Below are 24826 nucleotides of genomic sequence, written 5' to 3'. Positions count from 1 at the left end.
AGCGCAACTCAGTTTAAAAAAGAATGAATAACTGGTGTTGGACGGGGGAGGGGGGGGGGATGTGAGGGGGGTACTGAGGTCAGCCATGTGCTTCGAGCACAGCACCAAACCCAGATTCTTTGTGCAGAAAAGCAGCAGGCAGCGTTTCACAGGGCAGACCCCCCCCTTTGATGAGTTAGGAAGGACACACACATGCCACAGAGCGGACGGGGGCCCTGGTGAAACGCTCAGAGTGCTTTGTAGTGTGCCTCACAGTGGACTTCTCATGCAGTGCATTATTAATCAGACCCTCTGTAACGGCACCACAGGCATTTTACTTGGGCACAAAAATGTACTGTACCTGCTTCAAATTTTGGGAACGTCCAATCAAAGTGCTGTGCCCCGTGTCTCCAAGGTAAACGTGGGAGAAAATGGGGGTGGAAATCTATGGGCTACGCACACTCACCACAGCAGACCTCTGCTGTGATGTGATGATGGTGCCATGAATATGAAAAGAATCCACCCCTGCTAAATGTGTCAGCACTGTGCGCCTTTATTGTGTTCACATTTCATGTGAGAAATGAGAGGTGACATGGCTGATTGTGTGGGCGTGTATGTGTGTGTGTGTGTGTGTGTGTGTGTGTGTGTCTGCACCTGCATTTGTATGTGCGCGTTAGAGCTGGTGCATATAGGAGAGTGCATGTGTGTGTGTTCACATGGGAAAGAGTGTGTGTGTGTACAGTATGTGTGTGCACATGAGTGCATGTGAGAGAGTGAGTGCATATGAGAGTGTGTGAGAGAGTGAGTGCATACGAGAGTGAGAGAGAGATTAAGTGCATGAGAGTGAGAGTGAGCATATATGAAAGTATATGAACTTTAGCATATATTGAGTGTGTGAGAGTAAGCACATAGAGTGTGTGAGTGTGAGTGTATATGACTGTGCGTGAGAGCGAGCGTATGAGTGTGAGAGTGTGCGCGTCTCTGTGCATGTGCATGTGTGAGACTCAGTTCTCCTGAGACCTGCTATTTTAAGCCTTCAACAACAAAGCGCACAGTGGAGAGGGATCAGGCATGTTTAGAGGGACGGGTGTGTCAGGGCTGGCACACACTCCAAGTTTTCACCCAGGAAACCAGGGTCCGTGGTGGCAACAGAATTTGACCAGGGATAAAAATAGCAGCGAAGGTGAGGTGTGAAGGAGGAGAGGGAAGCATGTGGGGGTGTGTGGGAGGCAGATACCCAGCACACAGGAGAAAATATAACCCTGACCTGTCAATAGATACCCAGCACACAGGACAAAATATAATCCTGACCTGGCCATAGATATCCAGCACACAGGACAAAATATAACCCTGACCTGTCCATATATACCCAGCACACAGGACAAAATATAACCCTGACCTGTCAATAGATACCCAGCACACAGGACAAAATATAATCCTGACCTGGCCATAGATATCCAGCACACAGGACAAAATATAACCCTGACCTGGCCATATATATCCAGCACACAGGACAAAATATAACCCTGACCTGGCCATAGATATCCAGCACACAGGACAAAATATAACCCTGACCTGGCCATATATATCCAGCACACAGGACAAAATATAACCCTGACCTGGCCATAGATATCCAGCACACAGGACAAAATATAACCCTGACCTTGTCCATATATACCCAGCACACAGGACAAAATATAACCCTGACCTGGCCATAGATATCCAGCACACAGGACAAAATATAACCCTGACCTGGCCATAGATATCCAGCACACAGGACAAAATATAACCCTGACCTGGCCATAGATATCCAGCACACATGACAAAATATAACCCTGACCTGGCCATAGATATCCAGCACACAGGACAAAATATAACCCTGACCTGGCCATAGATATCCAGCACACAGGACAAAATATAACCCTGACCTGGCCATAGATATCCAGCACACATGACAAAATATAACCCTGACCTGGCCATAGATATCCAGCACACAGGACAAAATATAACCCTGACCTTGTCCATAGATATCCAGCACACGACAAAATATAACCCTGACCTGGCCATAGATATCCAGCACACAGGTCAAAATATAACCCTGACCTGGCCATAGATATCCAGCACACAGGTCAAAATATAACCCTGACCTGGCCATAGATATCCAGCACACAATTCTGCAATATATATCAGAGTGATAAGCACATCCAGGGCTGTGCGGGGGTGAGCTCTCTCTCATCTCCAGCCAGACTTCGCCGGTCTCGGCGTGCCTGAAACAATCATATTTCAAAGGCATAATGAGTCCCGGTCCGGCTTCGGTTTTGCATGAATTCCGTAGCAGCTGCAGGATCGCTGCCGGTGCCTCTCAGACAAACGGGGCTCGACTGGGCAAGATAAATGAGAGCCTGATTAATGTCAGAAAACGGTAATGGCTCATTAATTCAGAGATTACAACCAAAGCATAATATTCCATTTGCTGGTTGTCCATCATTTAACATTTACTGCATCAGATTTTTGTTCTTTTGTGTAGGGAGCATGACAGTCTGTTAAATTAATTCCCTGAACACAAAGCCATATAAATTACAGAATAAAGTCAGAGCCTGTTATCCAGTTATGGTTGATTTGGGTTAAGTGCTCCCATATTTCATTCTGAGGAGTGCTTGGTAACGATATTACAGTTGTCTTAAACTGGAATTTTCTGTGGCATTAGACATGGCATAGACTACTACATTGCATTACACACATTTAGCAGAGGCTCATATCCACAGTCACTTTTACATAGGATCCATTTATGCAGCTGGATATGTACTGATGCAATTCAGGTTAAGTACGTTGTTCAAGGACACAACGGCAGTGCCCTCCCTGGGAATCAAACCTGCAACCTTTTAGGTTACAAGCCCAGTTTCCTAACAATATACTACTATATTCTACACTACCCAGACTGGAAGAGCTAGGCTAAGCACAAAAGCAAGCTAGGCTAAGCACAACATTCAGAGTGCGCTATTTTTAGACCTCCCACCCTGCAGATGTACAGCGCTGCTTGGTTTTAACTGATAGTTGGGATGTAGTGATCAGCAGACAGATTCAACAGAAAGCATCATCCCATGACAGCTTCTTCTTTGGACCTAGGCGTTAGATTAATGCTTCAGCTTCACACAGCCTCAACGCTATACATGCAACATCTGAATGATCTGGAACCTTCAGCTCATCACAGATCCACCAGTTCAAAATGGCTCAACAAACTCTGACTCTTCCATGCTAAACTGCATTTAACACAATATCCTAAAAATCCCTCTTGCACCTACTGCAGCACATTGCATTATTTCACTGGTTTGCATTATGACGATTGTTTGTGCCACTAATAACTTGATTCTGTTTTTATAGCAGAATCAAATTAGACGTTTTCTGCACCAAAACACTAACTTGTCTTAGGATTTGAAAAAATGGGCACTACCCAGTGTATTAGAGCACACAGAGGAGACATCTATCATGGTAGCAGGTTCAAGCTTCAAAATAGGTGGGGTCATTATGCTTTCTCACTATTTCAATCAGGTAATGCATCATGCTGTGGCGAACAGTCTTGAGATTGCCTGTTCAAAAGACAACACTTTTCAAACATTGCTTTGCTTGGCATGGTTTACACATCTTAGCTCCTCCCATTATGGCATGATTTACACATCCTAGCTCCTCCCATTATGGTATGATTCACAGATCCTAGCTCCTCCCATTATGGCATGATTCACACATTCTAGCTCCGCCCATCATTCACCATTCAAGATTCATACATCCTAGCTCCTCACATTACAGTGTTCATGAAGACTAAATGATCCCATTTCTGCAAGATATATGCCAGTATGTATGTGTGGTGTTCAAGTCAGTAACGTTCTCCTCAGAAAAGGACCACGGTGACAAAAGTATGAGCAAATTTGCCAGAGGGGTTTGTGAATAGAATGTCATTGTGTATGGTTTAATTATCTTTGGATTAGCCAGAATGAAAACCCAATCTCATAAGGCCCCGTCTTTTATGTAAAAGTGCCGATACTGAGCAAGCCTTAAAAAAAAAAAAAAAAAGACTAAATTGGTTCACTGTATTATGTATTATACATACATTGCACTAAAGAAATTAATCCCATTATATTTCTGAAATTTGCGAACTAAAATTACATTTTAATTAACTGGGTGACATGCAACTTTGACAATTATATTTCAACAGAAACCTTTTAATACCTTTAGATGGCAGACAACCAAAACAACTCTATTCAGTACATTCTAAAATAATAAATGTTCTTTGTTCAAATGGACATTTTTTATATTAGTTTTAGTATACTGGGAGAGGTGAGTTCATGCCAGGTCTAATACACCTCCAAAAACACTGGATATTGCATGGATACTTCAATAAGCAGCTAAAAAAGGAAAAATAAACTTTGACAGTCATCGCTTGTGAAAGAGTAAGAGGAGGGAGGGAGGGAGAGAGAGAGAAAGATAGAGAGCTTCCAACATTCCACATTCACTCATTATATTGCTTTCATTGCTTCTTCTGTGCATAAATATAATTTAAATGTTTACTTTGACAAAAACAAATGCTACTTAAAATTATAGTAATTGCCACAATGGGCCTTTTTTGTACCGATCAGTGTGGTTGAACTTTCATCCCCCCACCCCAGCCCCGTCCGTGATGACCACTGCGGGGGGCAGGTCACCAGAGGTACAGACAGAGAAAGAACGGTTGTGTCTGGAAGTCTGAAACATGCCCACTATTGAATATGCAAGTTGTATATAACAAGCTGTACATACTCAACAGTAGGCAAGGTGCATATAACTTGTGGGCAAGTAAGCTGTCTCGGACACAACCAAGAAGTGCCTCATCACTTCCTTTACCTACAGTGTCAGCACTGCTAATCTGCGGGAGCACCAGCATCTCTCTCTCTCTCTCTCTTTCTCTCCCCCTCTCTCTGTTGAGTGGCATGGTGCTGACTTTCTCCAGTCTGCCGTGCTCTTTTGGGGGTCCTGTGGCACAGGTCAATGTCCTGTACAGAGGTGGCTATGACAAATTCGGCCTGACCCTCTCTTTTGACCTGCAGCTAAGTTAGGCAGTTTTTTAAATGAATGCTAATCTTGTTTGGAGCGTTTCTTTCTGTCCTTCCAGTAATAGTTACTCACAGGGCCTCTCGAGCACAGCAGTGAGACCTGAAACACTAGAATACAGCCTCTCTCTCTGCGCTGCACTCCACCGCGGATGACTCGAGCTCAGCCTCGCCCCGGCTCGCCTCGGCAAACACGCACGTCTTTCCGGCGCATTTCTCCCCGGAGTTCCAGCGGCTTTTTCCATACCCAAAGCTCTCCTTCCTCTCTCGTCTCCTGGCATTGCCTGCGACTGGAAATACCCATGAATGGAAGCGCGATATTTAAAACAAGGATAAAACAAGGATTACGAGCCAGAAAGCAAGAATCTGATTAAAATACCTCGCGCCTGGACGTAGTCCTGAGCAAAAGCGGTGGCTTTTCGGCTCGGTTGCCATGGGAACCCTGCATAATCAGCTCCGCGTTCGTGCGGTGGCGACGAAAAATGGTTAATGAAACGGGATTTAAGAAACATCGGGGTCAGGGGGCAAAGGACATAGGTTGATTGGTGGTTGAGGAGCGTATGTGCTACACAACTCACAATGAGCAGCACCTTAATCTGAATAAGCATTACCTGATCTGACCTCAGGTCAGAAAACACAGGCTTCAAAGTTCTCCAAAGAATCAAAAAGACTGAAATATGCACAATGCATAATTTACATTTACATTACAGGCATTTGGCAGACGCTCTTACCCAGAGCGACGTACAACAAAGTGTATAATCAAAGGTTATTAATCCTGTTGCTTTTCAAATAGCAGTTCAGACACAAATAGCACTTCCACAGGTCTTCAGTAGGACAAAGCCAGTGCATTATCATCAGGTAATGTCATACACCAACATCTTCACCTCTTATATCTCTAAAGCTGTATTTTCACACCCTCAACACTGTGATGGGACAGAAAAACAGGTTTTTACAGGCCAACTTTTTTTTATCAAACAAAGCCATTAGGCCTACTGTTAGCCCACTGAATGCTTATTTTTCTTAGAAAATAATCTAAAGGTAGCATATTTTGGAGAAAGAAGACTGCCTAGAGAAAATCAGCAATGTCATCTGGCACAATAATATTGAGCAACATATCAAATCTAATTTTAGGACTTTTTGGATTTTATAAACTCGCCCTTTCACATTCAGCATGCAAGTTCCTGTATGCAAGTTCCTGTGCGTGCGTCATCATATTTGAATACTTGACATCACCCCGACACCAGAGGAAAATAGCATGAATAGGAGCAATTACAGAATGCAAACACACTGAATCAATATTGCTACAAAAATGCCACTGTGAAGAGATAACAAATAACCTATGGCATTTTTAATGTGAAAAAATTATAGATTGCCACTTTAAAAACTGCTGCAATTTAATTCCCAAAAGGAAATTTCAAAGAGCAAGATCAATTAAATCTGTCTGCAGGAGTAATACATATCTGGTACCCCATGCTGGAAATACCAGTATCGCATATATAAATGTAAAGCAACTAAAAATATTTGTAAAATATAGCTTTAAACAGAAATTAGAGATTATTTTACGTCACGATTAATTGTAGGTCAGCGCTAAACCATGAGTTTGGTGCTTCGAAAACAAAATTGCAATGCACACGGTTCAATACCCGAATACAGATGCAGATAATGGTGTTGTTTGCACGGAGGCAGATATAGATACAGATCATCATGTCTGCCCACCCCTGCATTTCCAAAGTAGGGCCTTTGTTTTGTGTAAACTGTAATTAGATGCACCCCCGCTGATGAAGAGACAGGATGTTCTAATAGCCCTGGACCTCCGGCACACTGCAATGATGTCACAATGGGACGCCCTGGAGCTAGATGCCTCTATTCCCTTTACTCATCCTGCATCCCACCACTGGCATCCCACTCAACCCTGGAGATCCAAAAAGCCACCGTTGCCACTGATTCATTAGGAATAAGGCTGAGTGTGTCACAGAAAAGATTGGCTAAAGTCACAGAGCGGTCACAACACAGTTGCTAAAAACCATGGGAAACTGAAAAAAGGAGGCAGAAATCAGTATTTGATGAGCATAAAAACACATTAATTTGTTCAATTAACAAATAATGGCAAATTATTAAAATATCATCTCCAACTGTAAGAACAGTAACAATGCTTGTTGTTTAAAAAAAAAAACAAAACAAATAGGAGTACATTACATTGACTTGCTGATGCATTTAAATGCTCTGGTCCATCATGGAATGAAAGAACGCGCCTTTTTGCCTTTAATTTCACAGAACAATGTTAGAAACACAGCATGATCAAATTGCATTGCTAACATACTAAAATATGGTTACCGTGAGTCCGTTTTTATTTCTTTAAAGTTTGCTTTGGCAAACATTTTGCAGGCTACGTTGCAGGGTTTGAGCTTTTGGTTTTGGTGGAGCGCCTTTTGTCACTGACAACACTACCGTAACAGGGGAAGGAGCACCCGGTATCAACATTGTTTACAGGGGTTATCAAACATTTGATTGCAACAGCACAAAAACATGAACCTTGATCCCAGCACATAATCTACATGTAGGCCCATACAAACCATACGGAAGGCTATTGTTAAGGTTGACAGTCACCATCCAAAACTGCCGAAAAATCACAGAAAGCACTAAAAACAGGGGAATTCACAAAAATAGCAAAAATTAAATAAATAAAATAAAATAAAAGGAGAATGTCACAGACCTACCAAAAAAAGAGGCTAAAATCACAGAATCCGTGACATCCACGACTTCTGTGACAAACACCCAGCCATAATGATGATGCCATATCTGGGCACTGGCGAAGTAACTAATAAATAAGCCCTCATTTGCAAATGCAGAGAAGCACTAAGCCCTGACTGTCACTGAGTAAACAGCACTGTGGCAGGAAGTTAATTATTCCTTCATTTCCATACATGGCAGCTTTACTGTAATTTTTCTGCTGTTCCAACAAATGATTAAAGTCCTCCTGCAGTAGAAAAATGTGCAGTACAGGAGCATTAACGGTATATGAAAGGTGAGACAGTTGTCATTAAAAGTGAGACCCATGCTCTTTAAAGGGACAAGGTAGGATAAGTAATAAGTAAATTATACATTTATTTGCCACTTTTTATTACCACTTTTTCATACAATGAACTGTAGTCCAAAGTGTTAAAAGCCCATATGATAACATCAACAAGCTAAATCGAAAAATATGCAGTACACAAAATAAATCGAAATGGCAAGACTGGTAAAATAAAACTAATAAGTAGAAGAACGATAAAGTAAAATCTGCAATTATAAATGCAAATAAAATAAAAAACTTAAAAGCAAGAATTTCCACTCAAATTCAGTCTTAAACAATAGTGTATTTTTCATTCACTCCTGAAAGAAAGTATAATTCTTAGGACATGACTCCCTTTCTACAGGCACATGTGGCTGTTCCACCAGCGAAAGAAAGCATCTGGTTGGATGTTCCACCCTCGGTAGACCTGCCATTGTAAGGCCTGTCACAGATACCATTATGTTTATTGCAAACTGTATATCCATTTGCTTGCTAAACCAGCATGCGACTGGAGTGCCCAACTGAACACTATCCCTGGGTTTTGCTTTCAAACACTTACTGAATTCAAATTACTGTTATATGGTGTTTTGCATTATGGTTCCAGGTTGACGCGAGTGAACTTATAGTTGTTAGGCACTGGCTCATTAATTCACTTAACATTACATCCATCTAGTGTCTGCTAAATGAAGATAGTCTGATGTAGGCTAATTGTGAGGGACATACGGATTATTTTCTGAAGAGAGCTCTAGGTTCCAACAGCCTGCCCGATTTGTAGGTCACTTGTGGACATGTGTGAAGCACTGGCAGCACCTGTGTGGGGGCTATAGCCACAGGCTAAAGCACAAACCATCTGCGGTGCGGAGATAGCCAAGCAAATAGCTACATTAACCCTGGGTTAACCTCCATTACCTGTGTTTGGCACCAGCTGAAACGGCCCGTCACATTGATCATTTGGACAGGCACACTGATTGGCTCCCCTGAGCCATGGGTTTGGCGGATTTGAGTAAGCTGGATTGACCAAACACACCTGATTGAATCGATGCATTATGTAAACTGCCTCATACAAATGTGCTGCAATGGTTAAAGTCATTAGACATTAGCATACACCACTGATGGAACCTTGGTTTGGCAAATGTACAGGTCTCTAGACATTACTGCACACTACTGCTGTTACTTTGCACTGGTTAAAGCACAGGACCATGGATATTAGTGCTCATCATCACGGTTTTAATTGCAAGGTATAAAGCACAGGTCTGTACATTAGTATACACTACTGCTGTGAACAAATAAGATGTCCATTTAATAAAACAGGTGATTGGTTGGGACAGTGTGGATTAATGACAAATTAAAACCAAGAGAGACTGTTTCTTTGAATGTTACAGGCACTTAACTATCAGTCTTGCAAAGTTTGTCTTTGGTATGTGTGCCAAGTACCTGATAAACAATTCCCTTCACCAACTCATTTATAAAAACGGTTAATTTCACGCTCTAGTTAAGCTTACATGTGGAATGATAGGTACGAGGTATACGGCAAAGCTCAATGTTATTAAAACTTTAACACAGCTTATAGGATGGAAATTCTAGAATAATGGTGTTAAAAACAGTGGGGAGATAATTAACAATTGTCATCGGCAACCACGCCCTTTCTGAAAGCAGAATGATTGACTTAATACAGAGCGATCATTGAATTATACTGACTGCATGAGCCTTTAGTAGATGAGGCGTGTATGTGTGTGTGTGCGGTACATGTGGGTGGGTGTGTTTGCGTGTGTGTGTGTGTGTGTGTGTGTGACAGAGAGAGAGAGAGAGAGAGAGAGAGAGGGTATGTGTGTATGTGTGAAAGAGAGAACTGCAGCTTACTTCCTAAAAACCGGTGTGCTACTACCATCTGTAATGTGCGAGTGAGCGGTTGACCCACAGAGCGTTTGATGCACGGTTCATCGCAGATCAGAACGCAATGAACCATCGTTCCGTGTTGTCCCGGGAGACGGCTGCTTGTCCAAGCCTGCCCTGCGATTCCCCACAGGCAGAGGTGCCCGCCTCCCCTCTCCCTCACTTTCCACCGGCATAAACACCGGAGCAATTGGCCTCTCTCGCTCAGGAGGTCATCAGATGCACCCGTGTGACCTTCCACATTTTCTCACCATCACCTGTCAGGCTCTGGAGACGGACGGTATTTTGGCCTCGCTGCTCCATATGGCCGAGGAGGAGGAGCAACGGGAGGGCGCGGGCACCACCGCTGCTGCCCCTTCACGGTAACGGTTTCAGTCACGATGGCAGTGCGCCACTTCCGCTCTTAAGTTAAGGCCCCACGCTACCAGCATGACTTCTACAGCTCTGTGAATCCAGATGTGAGGGGCCTGATCGCAGAGCGTGAGGATCAGACCTCTGCACGGGCCGTTTTGCTCTGAGAACTGCGCCGGAGTAACGATTGGCTACACGCAGATGCTAATTAACCGGATTCTGGCAGCGTATTTGGAGTTGGGGAAGGCTGGTCAAGAGTACAGGGACAGATACAGTGATAAATTATCTACCCACTACCAAAGAGTAGAAAAAAACTTAATGGGTAAATGAGATTGTATCAGTAATTCTCAAAAGAAATCTCAACGAGTTCACCATAATAAATGACACATAACATAAAAACCTGCACAGTGGTCTAATCAGTCCTTCAGAATAAATTAAATACTTGAAAAGGAGTCATGCAGGTGTGCACGATCATGAAACCATCTCTGGACCAAAATGTGGTCTACTCCTCATTCCCTGTGCACAACACAAATGCCCCACGTGCAAGAGAAAGTCAGATTTGTGCTAACCCTAAAGCGGTCGCAGATTTTTAATTTTATTTATTTATTTATAGCCAATTTTGAGTGACAAAACTTCTGTGAAACACATTCTGGAGATTGTTTGCAAAGTGAGAAGGATATATTATGCACCCTTATTAGCCAATCAGACTTGTGTATCCATCTAAGCCGTGACAATCCAATATTCAGCTGTATTGAAAGTCCAACTTTCCCAGAAGTGCTAAAGAACACACAATCTATTTCTGGATTCCATCAATCTACTGTGGTGCATTGTGTTCTTTTCTCCTATTGTAATTTCTCTGAACTTTCAGAACATTTTGCCAACTCTCTTTGTAAATTCTGTGATGAATTCATCCCCCCAAAACCACTGTTTAAACAATAGAGGCAAGTATAAGAAAACAGAAAGCCTGAACATTCAGACAGCTTTCACAGTTAGAGAATGTCTTTTCCCATTTCAGCACTGTTTCTCTACCCTAAGACATCCATCAAATGATGCCACCAGTGTTTCGTGGGTCACAGATCACAGCTGTTACATTCATAGGATTGAAGTATTTCACATCAGATGACTGACAGTATATCATTTTCCCAGATAACAAGTCACTCTGACCAGGAAGGCAAGAGTCTGTTCTGATTGCGCAGGTAATTGCATTGGATTTTCAGCAATTCCCCAAAAAGTTGCAGGCGTGCGTCAGAAGGCACAAAGTGGAACTGCAAAAGGCAAGCGTGCATACCTAGCAGGTATATTTTAAAGGGTTCAGCTGTCAATCAAGTAACTATCTTGAGACAAAAAGTTACCACAGTGACCTAAACGGCAGGGCTGGAACTCAAGCCAATCACTGCTGACATGCTGAAGTGGCTCAAGTGAGACACTGTCAGTGAGGCACTGTCACATGAAATTATGGGATTTCATATAAATGGAAATCATGCAGTACACCAATTACTTTATCTGTGAATGTCAGATGTGACAAACAATTTACACACTGAAACAAGTCAAACTGCAGTTTTTTAGAGCATATTTCATTATTTATATGTTTTAGATGATCCTGTTTGCCATGAATTTTCACTGCTTATTTCCATAGAGGAATATACCTCCTCAAAAAGTGAAACCCAAAAAAGTGCAAACACTGATAGGCACTAGTGATGGCCTGTGCTCAACCTCCGGCCAGCGATGTTTACTCTTCCAGATTTAATTATATTTTTACTGTAAGTCTTCAGTCCTGGTCAGACACGTCTATGATGGAGAAACCAAGCATCAATCCTCATTAGGACCATTGAACAGACAGGCGTCTCCGACCGCTCCCTCAGTCATAACGGAGGTTTTCACGCTTCCCCGGCCTACCGTGTGATACCGGGCGCTGCCGCCGCTCTTTTGGGCCTCGGACGCGGTATCTGATCATCCTTTCATTTTGTCATTTCTCACAGACCCCACGGTGAGTGACGGGCGGGGTCCTTATCTCCCCGGTTTCACGCCGGCTCGGTTTCCCCTCTGAAGGCTCTCAAAAGCCCGGCTCCCCGCCCGTTTTCACCGCCGTCGGCTTTACAAAGGGGGCTCGGCCTTTCTATTTCTGACAGCTTTCAAAACAGCGCTGCTCCACTGCGCGCCCTGGCCCCTTATGTCTGCTCAGAGAGATGGGCCCACAACATGCAGGAGGTGAAGGAGGCATAATGATGCCTCATCTCTGCATTTCAACGCAGCACATTTCCCCGCGCTCGGCACGGAAGGCACTTTAATTGACCAATTAATCAAACATTTCGCACGACCTCATTTTTTTTTGCTTCATTTTGTTTCATTGCTTGCTCAGCCCCTGACACAAACTTCTTGCCGATGGTCTCGGAAACATTAAAGCAAGACTCGAAACTTTAAAAAAATACCTTTGTGGTGAAATAAAGATATTTTCACATTAAATATTATGCGTAAGAGTGGAGTTTAGCAACTAGTGGTTCGTATTTGTTGTGCATTTTGAATTTTAATTGAAAAGAAATAGAACTGAATTCATTAAGTTCTGCTAACTGTGTGTGTAAAAGAGAAAACTAATGTCTAATGGCTTTGTGTGTGCGTATGTGTGTGTGTGTGTGTGTGTGTGTGTGTATGTGCGTGTATATCTGTGAGAGAGCGTGTGGCCAGATGGTCTGTGTTGACTAACACTTAAATTTGCACTTGGAGCACTGATCCTGCAGCAAGGACAAGCTGCAGGAAGCATCCGAGCCATGGTGCATCACAGCCACCGTGTATCAGAGCCATGGTGCATCAGACCCACTGGGTATCAGACCCATGATGCATCACAGCCACCGTGTATTAGAGCCATGGTGCATCAGACCCACTGGGTATCAGACCCATGATGCATCAGACCCATGGTGCATCAGAGCCATGTGTAATCACCTATTTATTTACAATAAATTCATAACTCCTGCACTGAGACATGGGGTGATAATGGCATCAGCATGAGACTTATCTATCAGGGATTTGCATTTCAATTAAAATAATGTTTAAATATTCAATGTCTCACGCAATGCAATATTCAAACCTTAGTTTCCCCTAAGGCACCACATTAATCTCCTGTTCTTCATGTGTAAATGATGAGTCACAGCAAGATGTCTGCATTCACCTACACTTTCAGGAAAGAACATCAATCATATCAATGGTTTCTCTCTTATAGATGGCTTCTAGACTTCCCTTCATGTTATATTGAAGAGTAAAAAAAAAAAAAAACATTTTCCTACAATTGAAAACAGAGCCGACTGATCAAAAAGATTGCCTCAACTGATGTACTTGTAAATGATTTATAAACTTGCATGCAGGAATATTGGGCAGACGTCTTGAGAAATCCACATCATATTATATATAAAAAGAATTTTAAAAGAAATGTTAAGGAAGGCGCTGTGCATGCTACACAAAGGCCTTAGGGAAAGAAATTAATGTACTGGTAAATGGAAAGATTCAACAATTTATGTCAAGAATAAAGACAATTTAATCTGCTCAATAATAAATACTCAAGTGTATTTACCTTGCTTCATGATACAATGCCTCATTGTTCACTGTATTAGCATGTTCAATTAGTATAATTTTAGTGTGACAGTTTTTTCTTGTATAAACTGTCAGACTCCATCTTGCCTAATACAATAACATGTCTATAATGTTCATATGTTAAAATCAGAAGGAATTTAACATCTCCATAACATGACATTGATTAATAGTGAAGAGATACCCCTGCATAAAAAAACATCATATCTGAGATACCTGAGAACAAGTGTGCCAACAGGAGGATCGAGGGGGGAGTAAGCACCCCCCTACCCACACATGCACACGCACACGCAAATGCATGCATGCGCACACACACACACACCCACCACACCCACACACTCACCTACACACTCCCACAAACTCACAAACACACGCATGCAAGCACACGCACACGCACACCCACAAACACATGCACACACACATGCACTCACCTACACACACCCACAAACTCACTCTCACACATACACACCTACGCCCCCACCCACCCACACACACAACAAAACTTGCCTGCATAACAAACCACAAAATAAAGTACAAAATCCCACTTTAGGCAATACCACAGTACCTAAAATAACTGTGATTCACTTCCATAGAATCTTCTCAAGAATAACAGGGGAGTTTGACAGCCGGTCATTATATGCCAGACTGATGATGCACCAACCCTGCTAAAGAAAAGGGGTCTTTACATGTCACGTCAGCTTTGAAAGGTGCTGTGAAAATGTCCCTCATTGCTACCTCTGACAGATTCGCAAGTAAATGGGAAAAAAGAAGAAAAAAAAAACTATGATGGAGATACAGCACAGCGAATACTGCATGCAATGAGTGACATAAATCTTGATAACATGGCATCTCACACAGCTTTGATGCCTGGACCCTGCTGGGAAAGATACACCAGTAAAAAGGCAGGCTTTCATTTCTCAGTCAAAGCTATCCATTTACCAGGTAGTAGCTTACCAGTCTCTCCCCAGGGTATGGCACTGTCCGTGGGCCATTTGTAATGCTGGGAACATGGCTCCATGTGCTGTCTGAACTCCAGTAGTTAAGCTGGACTACCAGCTGGTGGTTTGAGCAAGGGGACATGCTCCTGCCTAGATCAGCAATCAGCAGTGTGGCAGCTAGAATTCAGACAAATATCCCTCAAGTACATTTTTCTTTTTTAAACTGTGTGTGTGCACATACATGTGCACATGTACGCATACTCACTAATGGTAAGGGAACTGGGCTCATAACTCAAAGGTTGTGGGTTTGATTCCCAGCTGGGGTACTGCCATTGTTCCCAAGAGCAAAGAACCCAGATATTTAGCAGAATTACACCAGTAAATACCCAGCTTTAGGAATAACAAGGTTTTTTTAAAGGCGCAGCGTGGAAAAGAAGAACCACCCAAGCTTCGGTGAGCCTAGCACACTGCTAGCAGTCAAATGTGTTTATCATGCGATCTGAGCCCAGTCCAAGAGAAACCCTTTATTTCGCTCTGTTCATTAGCAGGTAAGCCTCCCCATTGTCAAACCAACAGGGAAAGCAGTGCAGATGTACTCAGGATTTGTGAATGATAAAGCCTGGTTTACAGCAGATGGGTCCCACCCTGCCTCTGATAAAAGGGGAAGATCACTGCTCTCTGAGCAAACACAAACATTCAGTCCATTTGAAAGTACCCAGCATTTTGTTCATTTGAGGCTCTCCCAAATGCTGTACTTTCACTTTGTTAGTCCTATCTGGATCTGCTTAGACCTTCGGTCGTCTATGCTGTTTTTCAGATATATATAGTGGGAGTTATTGTCTGCTGCTTGTACCAAATAAATGGCTCAAGTGTGCCACCATGTGGACACTAGGTCTTGGCAAAGCAATGAAAGGGGCATTGCGCGTTCTAATGTTGCTCAGATGTTCAGTGTTCTGATACCTACATATTTTCAAGTTTAGTGCACTTTCAGATTCTTTTCAGGATAGTTCTATTTCAAAAATAAATCCATGGAAATATGCTAGCTCACCAGAGTTAGCGGTGCAGCAGGCTTAAACATAGGAATAAAATCCTTAGCCAAAAACACAAAACTATTCCCCTAATCAGCAGACAGGTCTTGTGCGTGCATGCATGTGCATTTTGGTGTTTATATTAGAGAGACCAGGTAAGGCCTTGTGAGCCACAAACCCAGAGATTGTTTCGTGTAGGCATTAGGACTGTCTGTGCTCAATCAGTTTCCAGGTGAGGGCTGATTAGGTCAGGTGTGCAGGGCACCATGTGCTGCCAAGTCAGAGGACACCGCTGTGTCTGCGGTTCCAGGGAAGGGCAGCACCCGAGCGGCACATCCTGTTCTTACCCTCCTCTGATACCTGTAATGCTAGACCAGCATCATCAGGATTATGTGTTACACTCAATGCCCACATCACCAGGGAAGTACTGAATTACTTCATATTTAAACTACCTGCCCCCCTTTCCTTTCCATATGTTCATGATGAGTTGTAACATTCTGCACATTTGGAGTCTTAAATTTTCCAAAACCCCCCCGAAATTTAACTGGATCCTGGACAAGAAATAATCTAGTTTTCCCACCTTTTTTTTCTTCCCTGAGAGCAACTGATTGGTAGATCGTTCTTGGATGACTGACTGAGCGAGTAAGGGAACACTGAACTGCGCTAATCAAGGGTATTTTGGTCCTTCTGTGTCATAGGTGCCTCATTACATTTCAGAAACCATTCTGTCTTTTGTTGACAGTTGTTTTTTTGAGTCATCTATCACTGGTTCCATTGCTTGGTATTCTAGATGGAAAATCAATGGGCTGGAGAATGAATTGGACGAGTGCACAGTTGAGCGGCAGTGCAGGTGGAGTAGTAAAAAAAATGTTTTTAAAAAGGAGACAATCTAAAGAAAGATGACTAATAGGTCTGCGGGGCACAATAACAATTCAGACCACCTAATACCGTTTTATATTTCAGGCAGCGGAGTAACGCGCTCGCGAGAGTCTCCAAGGTACACGGTACACGGTACACATTACGCAAACGCTAATGCAGCTAAGCCGCTCTCGGGCTCTCTTTACACACCACGCTCTAATAAGCACCGGACAGCGCTCGGCTCGGACCGCGCGCAGAGAGAGGAAGCGCGGACAATGCCGCAAATTGAAAAAGAGATTAAGGACAATAAGGGAGCTTTTATCACGGAACCGCATCGAATTACCCATGAATCAAATTACCCTCTACCAAACCACCCCGACCGCCGCCTCGGTGACCGATTGATTCGGCGCGGAATAGACGTGCGCGGAAAGGCTAACGCGGTGATAGGAGATTAAAATTCTCAGCAAAGTGGGTTTTTTTTTATTGCAGCCACCTGAACTTAATAATGGTAGTTATGTCACATAATTCGCCCGCTTAATGATCAACCTTTTTCTCCGCAATCTTGCATAAATAGTGTATATCACAGGATAGAGAATTGAACTTGAAACTCCAGTGATAGAAAGCCATCTGTGATAATGCCCAGCCAACGCTACACCGCAATCTGGTGCACATCTGCTGCCACAGCACCTATATACACACACAGACATGGCAGGAAACACAGTGGCAGCCTTCTTTATTGGCTCATGTCCCAAGGCAAATGGACTATGCCTGCTCTCCAAGATCCGCTCCAGTGGATTTGATTTGCCACAAGGACAGAACAGTGTGCCGGAGTTTGGTTCCAGCCAAACTGTTTCTCCTGCGCAGAAGAGAGACATCTGTCTAATGTAAAGGCAGAAATCAGACAGTAGGTTTTTCCCTTTGGTTTCAGCAGGGGGCAGTGTTTAGTCCGCGTTTAGTCCGTGTCTGCGCCTCGGACAGCATAAGCTTCCTGTTTTGCATTTTGGGCCTTCCCTGCTTGCAGGGTACAGAGGAGACTGGAGTCTCAGAGCCCTGACTCCTCCTGTAATGAATTGGATGCTCTCTCCTTTGCCTGACCTGCAGCTCGTTCCGTGCAGCTCGCTGCAGACTGATATAAAGCGATGCCCTGCTCTGGACCCCGCTGGCGTGAGTGCAAATAGCATCAGCGCCATTGACAGCGTGCAAAAGCCATAACTGAGCATTGTAACTAATACAGGTTCTCAGGCTGTACAGGGAACTGAGCACCCTGCAATATCACATTTAAACATGGCGGTAACAGGGGCGCTGGCTGTGAAACGGGTGCTTGTCTGGGCCGACGGATGACATGCTGTGTGGATTCATGCCCGGCAGCTCTGCCAGTCAAACCACCTGGGTACTCTTGGATTCAGTACACAACTGCAGAGCACAAGAGTTTTTATAGAGAACACCTCACAAGACCCTCTAAGAAACGCAAAGATGGGTCAGCCCGTCGTAAGGACTGCAGCTGATTACTGTCCCTCCTTGTGTATGTGCAGAGTTTCCCCACACATTACATCACCCTCAATGCTCCCTGAGTTTGGCATTAACTGGGAAGTTCCCTCTGTGTGACTAACAGTTTCTCACCCACTAAAAAGGACAACAGCTAGGACTGCCAACAAAACCAGTGGGAGGTTTATTCTTGGATTCAAATAATAATAAAAACCTAATCAACTTAACATACATAGTAAGTAAACGAGCCTTAAATAAAACCAATCATGAATAGTGCATGAGTGGAGTGAAGAGATCCAACTCACACTGCTTCATTGCAATCCTGGAATTGCTGACGGAATTGTGGAATTAACATTTTGCATGGAATTATTTTTTTCAAATTGAATTGGGCTTGTGCAAATATAATCTGGGTCTCAAAAATGCATTAAAACTGAAGATGTGTATGTGCGCCTGTGTCTGTATAGATTATACTTGTACATACATCATGAATATGTGCAGGTGTGTGCATGTGCGTGTGCGCGCGCATGTGTGCGTGTGTGTGTAATGGAAACAGAGCAGCTCTCTGGGTGGCTCTGTCTCCTGTTACCACTGGTGGGGTTTTGCAGGAGTAGCCTGGGCCCAGGCCAGCACCAGGGAACAAAACCAGCTGAGTGGAGTGAGCGGCTACACCCCGCCCAGTGCCCACACTCCGCAGAGCGACCACACCCCAACCAGCGCCCACACCCCACCGAGCGCCCACACCCCGCCCAGCGCCCACACCCCGCCCAGTGCCCACACCCCGCCCAGTGCCCACACTCTGCCCAATGACAATAAAGGACAAATATGAGGGCTAATAAATGAATGAACAGTGGAGTGTGGTTCCCAGGATCTGGTACCGAGTTCCCTGACTGGTCCAGTGCTGCAGCCCCACAGGGTAGGGTGCCATTGGCCCTCAGTGTTGGCCCGATTGTTTGTGCCCGATTGCACAAGAGAGACCCCTCTGGTGAGTCTTGTACCTGCGGTCAGCCCCAGCTTCAGCTGCTCATGAATCATAATCCTCCAGCGCAGTGACTGCACAGCGCAGTGACTGCACAGCCCAGCTTGTGGCCTGCAGTGTGGAATGCAGTGGTCGCTCTGAACCCAGGGTGGACAGTGTGGCAATGGTGCAGTCACGATTAGGCATTCGACTGAATGAAGAGCAAAAAAGGTGCCAAATAAATTGGCTTTACAAAATGTAGCACTTATGGCTGTTCAGGAGCGTAAGTACTAAAGAGTGAAGCTGTTAAAGTGAATGTTCCCTGAGTGTGCCTCAGAGCTGGGTTACATTATGTGCTGCTTTAAACATTCAATGCCATTACTGAGAAAACAGATGTCTGCTCTGCTTTGAACTTGATATTGAATCTGAATACTAGAAACACTTAATTCAGTGGGCTTTTAAAAGGCTGTGTACTGCCCGCTGAACCAAGAAATATCCAGCTACCTAAAATGCACATTCTATAACGGGCTTTGAATTTTCAGAAAGCTGGCTGGGAAAAACTGAAAAGCACAAAAATGAAAGGTCCAGGAAACTTGGTTATATTCCCCAGAAGTGACAATTGATTGTCGTCTTAATATTTTTTTCAAGTTTTTTAACCCAATTATAACCATTAAATTGCAATAAACTCTATTAGATTATTGTGACCTGTTCAGCAGACACGGACTGGGTTGCGTGTATCCTGAGCTCAGTAACATTGTTGTAATTGCTGTAACACTGAGCTACTATACACTAACAGACTCTATAGAAGTCTCAAACTCTGGACATTACATCCGAATATAGGAAGTCTTTGATTCCACGTCTAAGCATGAAAGCCATTTAATTGTTACTAGCTAAAAGTAGGCTTATCCGTTTACCCACGTTCGGCGACGTTCTGGGCAAAAATGGTCACTGCAAACGGTACGGTTTATTGTAATATTGCGGTAACCTTGGGCTCCAGAAATAAAACCTATTTCTTGTAGGTTTCTTCATTTTTGAGAATAAAAGTGTATTGCTTTCTCCACATCGAGAAGGGGCAATGCTTAGGCACTTAGCTTGCCTTACCCGAACAAGTGGCAAGAGCATCATTTACGTAATACACGTAGAAAGGATTTCACTCGACTTGGTTTGTGTTATGTAACCAACAGTTCACCCTGCCCCCCGAAAACCCGGTGTTTAGCCAATTTGGAAATCAAGTCAATGTCAGCACAGGCTTTTATACTTTTTCTTCCAAGAATCATTTAAAAATATTACTCTGCCGTTTGTGAATGCAGAAATGTTTTTTTTTTAATTTTTTTAAAGCATCAGCAAAGAATTTATGGATTTTAATTTCCTAGACGTTTACGCTGCCACATGGCCATAGTGATGGCAGAATGCAACATTAATGCCCTGTGATAATGCTCTATAGCAGGGCTTTTCAAAAGTTGCTGCTGGGGACCCACTATGTATGCCGGTTTTTGTTCCAACCATAATTGCAACCTACGAATTGTAATGAGATGTTAATTGTTCTTAATTTGACATTGAATGCCTATTGGAGGATTTACCCCCTTAAGGCCAAATTATGTCAGAAATAGCTATCTATACCATGAAGAATGACTGTCCCACATTCCAATCCGAGAAATTTGAATAAGTCAGATCAACCAATGCCCTCGTTATGAAGTCTGTTCCCGGGTAAGACACTCATCAACTTACCGAGGAGAGTACAAATGTCTAGAGAATGTGTAACAGGACAAAAGCCATTATAAATGGTGTGTCTTGCAAATGGTGCAATTATGTATATAAATGACTTCTTGAGGGATGATTTGTCATGCCTCAACCCAATTAACATAGTATTCCTGTCACAGTATAATACTCTCTGCACAATGACTGAACTAACCACTCAGGAGACAGAATCCCACGTAACCCACACGGAAATATCAATTCTGCTTCCCGTGGCGTTGAATTAATGTCGTGTCAACGCCGTGCGGGCGGGGGTGGATACGAAAGACAAGTTCCTCCACTGCCCGTCCATCTCCAGACAAAAGGACGGGTGCGAACAAAGCTGCTTGTCAGAGCGGCTGAATAATCTTTTATTTTAGTTGCTTAATTAAACACTTCCAGCCCAAAAGGAAAAAAGGACATCCACCGCTTTGATTTTCCCCTGTCGGCAGGAATCCCCATTTCCACTCGCGGGGAGGCTTTGGACGGGGGATTTGAAACGTGCCGTGACTCTTTGATCCTCACAGCGGCTGCCGAAAATGCGAGAGGGCCCGGTTGCTGTATTTCACAGGGATGAAATTTTAAATGCAAACTCACTTAGATTTTAATCCACCTCGTTAGCAAACATTTTTTTAAGCTATCCTCCTCATTAGCGGTCGGGCAAACATGAGGATAAGTAATCTCACATTGTGGGAAATCCAGAATTGACGCTGTGGAAGCACCTTGTGCATAGGGGGCTTGTTTGTTTATTTTGTTTGCTCATTTGGATGATTACAGTACAAATACAGGGAATATGGACTGAGATTTGCGTTGTCTAGACAACAGCCATTATGTCGGCTAATCCAGAGAGAATACAGATCAGAGAGTCTGTGCAGAGTCAGTGCAGCACTGACTGGGTTTTTGGCATTTGTGATGTTCACTGCTTGGGCTTGTGAGCATTATACCATATTATACCTGGACACCATACACAACAGAAGGTAGAGTGGCTCTCCCACTGTTACACTGTAATAGCTCTAGAGAGCCCCACTTCATTTAATGCAGTACGGTATCACAATTAAAACTGAATAAAAAGGAGGTGAACGTGCCCCCATCCGAAAATAAAAACAACAACTGTGAGTTCTGCATGAATCCGAATACCCATGTTCCTCCCGGGGTACTAAATTGTACTAACTGTACTAAATTACACAAAAAAGGTCTCTTAAAAACTTCCCCTTTTTAAAAAGCCAAGGAAAAATTCATGTTCTCTAAGGTAGACCACTGAACAGGAGAGATCTGACTAAGTGGAAATTTGTTGGCTCACGTTACATCAGTAATATTTCATTACAGGAATAAAATTTTCAAAGCAGTACTTCCTTCTAGCGTAGCATGTACATTTTCCCAGGCAAACATTGCTGGAGTTCAGAACATTTTGGTATTGAACGCTTGCCCGGATTTTCACATTTCATCAGAGTTCCCCTGCCCAGCAGCCTGCCTTCAAGAACCTGCTTCCAGACCTTCCAGAAATGGGCCTCTCAGTCTGTTCACAGTGTTTGAATATGCCCCTCGCAGGTGGTACAAACCAGACACCAAATATAATGAGAAATACAACCTGTAGCACAGCTATTTTCACCACTACACCTCAACCAGTTTAAGGAAGTCAGTTTTCTTTAGATAAGAAGTCAGGCCAGTCATTAGCTGTGAGTTAGCGTGGGCAACATCTTTACAACATCTCACATATCATCTCAGACCTGAGAAGGTTCAGGTCAGTTTGATCAAGCTGGTTTCATTACAAATATCTGGATATCACCTGCAAAGAGTACCGTGCCGTATATAAATAGGTGTGCCAATCTATCAAGAATATAATGACAGTTTGATATCCTCTTTTCTTATTAAATCCATGTTCATTAAATTCATAGTTTAGATTCCTGCTATCTGTGAGCGTGCACTGTCTAAATTAGTCAACGGAATGTGAAATGAGGCAGCAAGTCCTCTTTAAGAGGAGGAAAGTGACCTTCCCTCAAAAAGCTGCAATAACAGAGGGCATCTTGGGTGAATTTTGCACAGAAATGTGAAACTCATCAAGGTTAGACTCATTCTTTTAATGACTATTGTCCAAATATCCAGTAACAAAGTCTATTATGTTTAAGGGCTCTTTCCAGTTCCACAAATGGCTTTGTCTTAGAGGAACATTTATTTAATCCATTTAGCAGGTTCACCTATTCCCATCTTAGAACAAAGGAAAGAAAAATGGAGTGATAGTGTGACAGCAGGTTGTGCTAACGATGCTGGCTATGAAATGATTATACTGCATTTGGCTGAGCTGATGTTGTCAACACTGTGGGCAGGGGGATAAAACAGCCCCCCTACCCCCCCACCCCCCCCACCCCCCCACCCCCATGCTCTCCTGCTTCAAAGGTGCCCTTCAAGATCCACAGCCTCCAGAAGGAGGGCGGAGCTTCCCGGCCTGTCGGCCAGTCAGATTCCAAATCAAGGACAGTCTATGCTCTGGCTCAGTGAAGTCTCCATATCCAAGCTGTCAATCATCTGTCCCTGGAGACTAAGTGGCTGTCAGAGGCACAGCTGCAGGAGAGACAGGCGCTCTCACAAGAGATATGACACTACACACTATACACGCACACACACGCACACTACACACACACACGCACACACACACAAGGTCAAAGCCAATGACGTAATGCACTGCGAGTTTAAATCACAGGGCTCCCCAGTCTGTGCCCTTGAGATCAGCCATTGGCTCAGAATCTGCTTCTTTAAGAGGTCAGATGGCTTGTGCAGATATTGTTCTTAAGAGACACAGCTGGTTTGGAGACCAACACAGTCAGTTAATAACTAAAGCTCATCTCAGACAGAAATCCATTTGTATTTCAATTTAAGTTTCAGAAGACTTGTTACAGATGCCTGTACTATAGCTATGGCTGTGGAAGAGGTTAATAACACTGAAAGTGTGATATTTTTATTTTATAGGCTGGGGTCCAATTTTCTGTCCATGCAAATTAAAAGGCAATATTTCAATTTCTCTAATAATCAACCCAACCATGTGTCTGTATTTCCAAGGTAGTAGGCCCATTATAGCCTTTGTTCCAATCAAAAATATGAAAATGAAATCAAAATTTGGAGCATCACAAATATACTCTTCACAGTTGCACAAAGTTAAAGTTATAAATACTCAATGTTTCCACTTTAAAATAATGTAGCCTATATTGACATTATATTCGCAACCTATTGCGGACACTTTGCCAACAGTAAATTTGACCCAAAGAGGGGCCTGTCATTTGGCAACTTGCCTTAGAGGTGCTTTGTTTTTACCCTGATAGGGGTCATTATTACCTCTTCCTGACAGGCATTCGCCCTATTATGCACTGTGGACAGTGCAGAACATACCAATCATACACAATACAAACAAGACTGGGGTAATTTAATTAAGTCCTTAAGTCATTTAAAGGCTGCAAGAGATAGCTGATGTAAAATGACTCCCTAAATGATAAACACAGAGCAAATGCATAGGCAGTTTCAGGAAACATCATCACCATGCATGAATAGGAAATTGCTACTACATGCTTAGAACCAATTTCTCCAGCAGTTATTAATTCACACTCTTTGCTAGCAGGGCTAATATATAATATTAAACTACAATGTACAGCCCCCTAAACGATTTGAAGGCTATGGGGAAAAGCAATAACATTTGGCAGGAAATTTTCGGCTACTGTGGGTGCCCAGTGGGCTTTCAGGAGCCACATGATATGTTGTGCCTCTTGCTGCAGGCCCCGCTGAAGACTGCGTACGATGTGCACCGCTAAAACCCTCTCAAGGAATGAGGGAACCTTGATACGGTGACCTACAGACGGCGGTGGCACGTTGAAAAGAATTCCCCTTTTACCACGGCCAGCAATCTA

The sequence above is a fragment of the Anguilla anguilla genome, chromosome 12 (genome assembly GCF_013347855.1).
Source record: "Anguilla anguilla isolate fAngAng1 chromosome 12, fAngAng1.pri, whole genome shotgun sequence".
NCBI classification, from domain to species: domain Eukaryota; kingdom Metazoa; phylum Chordata; class Actinopteri; order Anguilliformes; family Anguillidae; genus Anguilla; species Anguilla anguilla.
Note: the sequence above shows the minus strand (reverse complement) of the source record.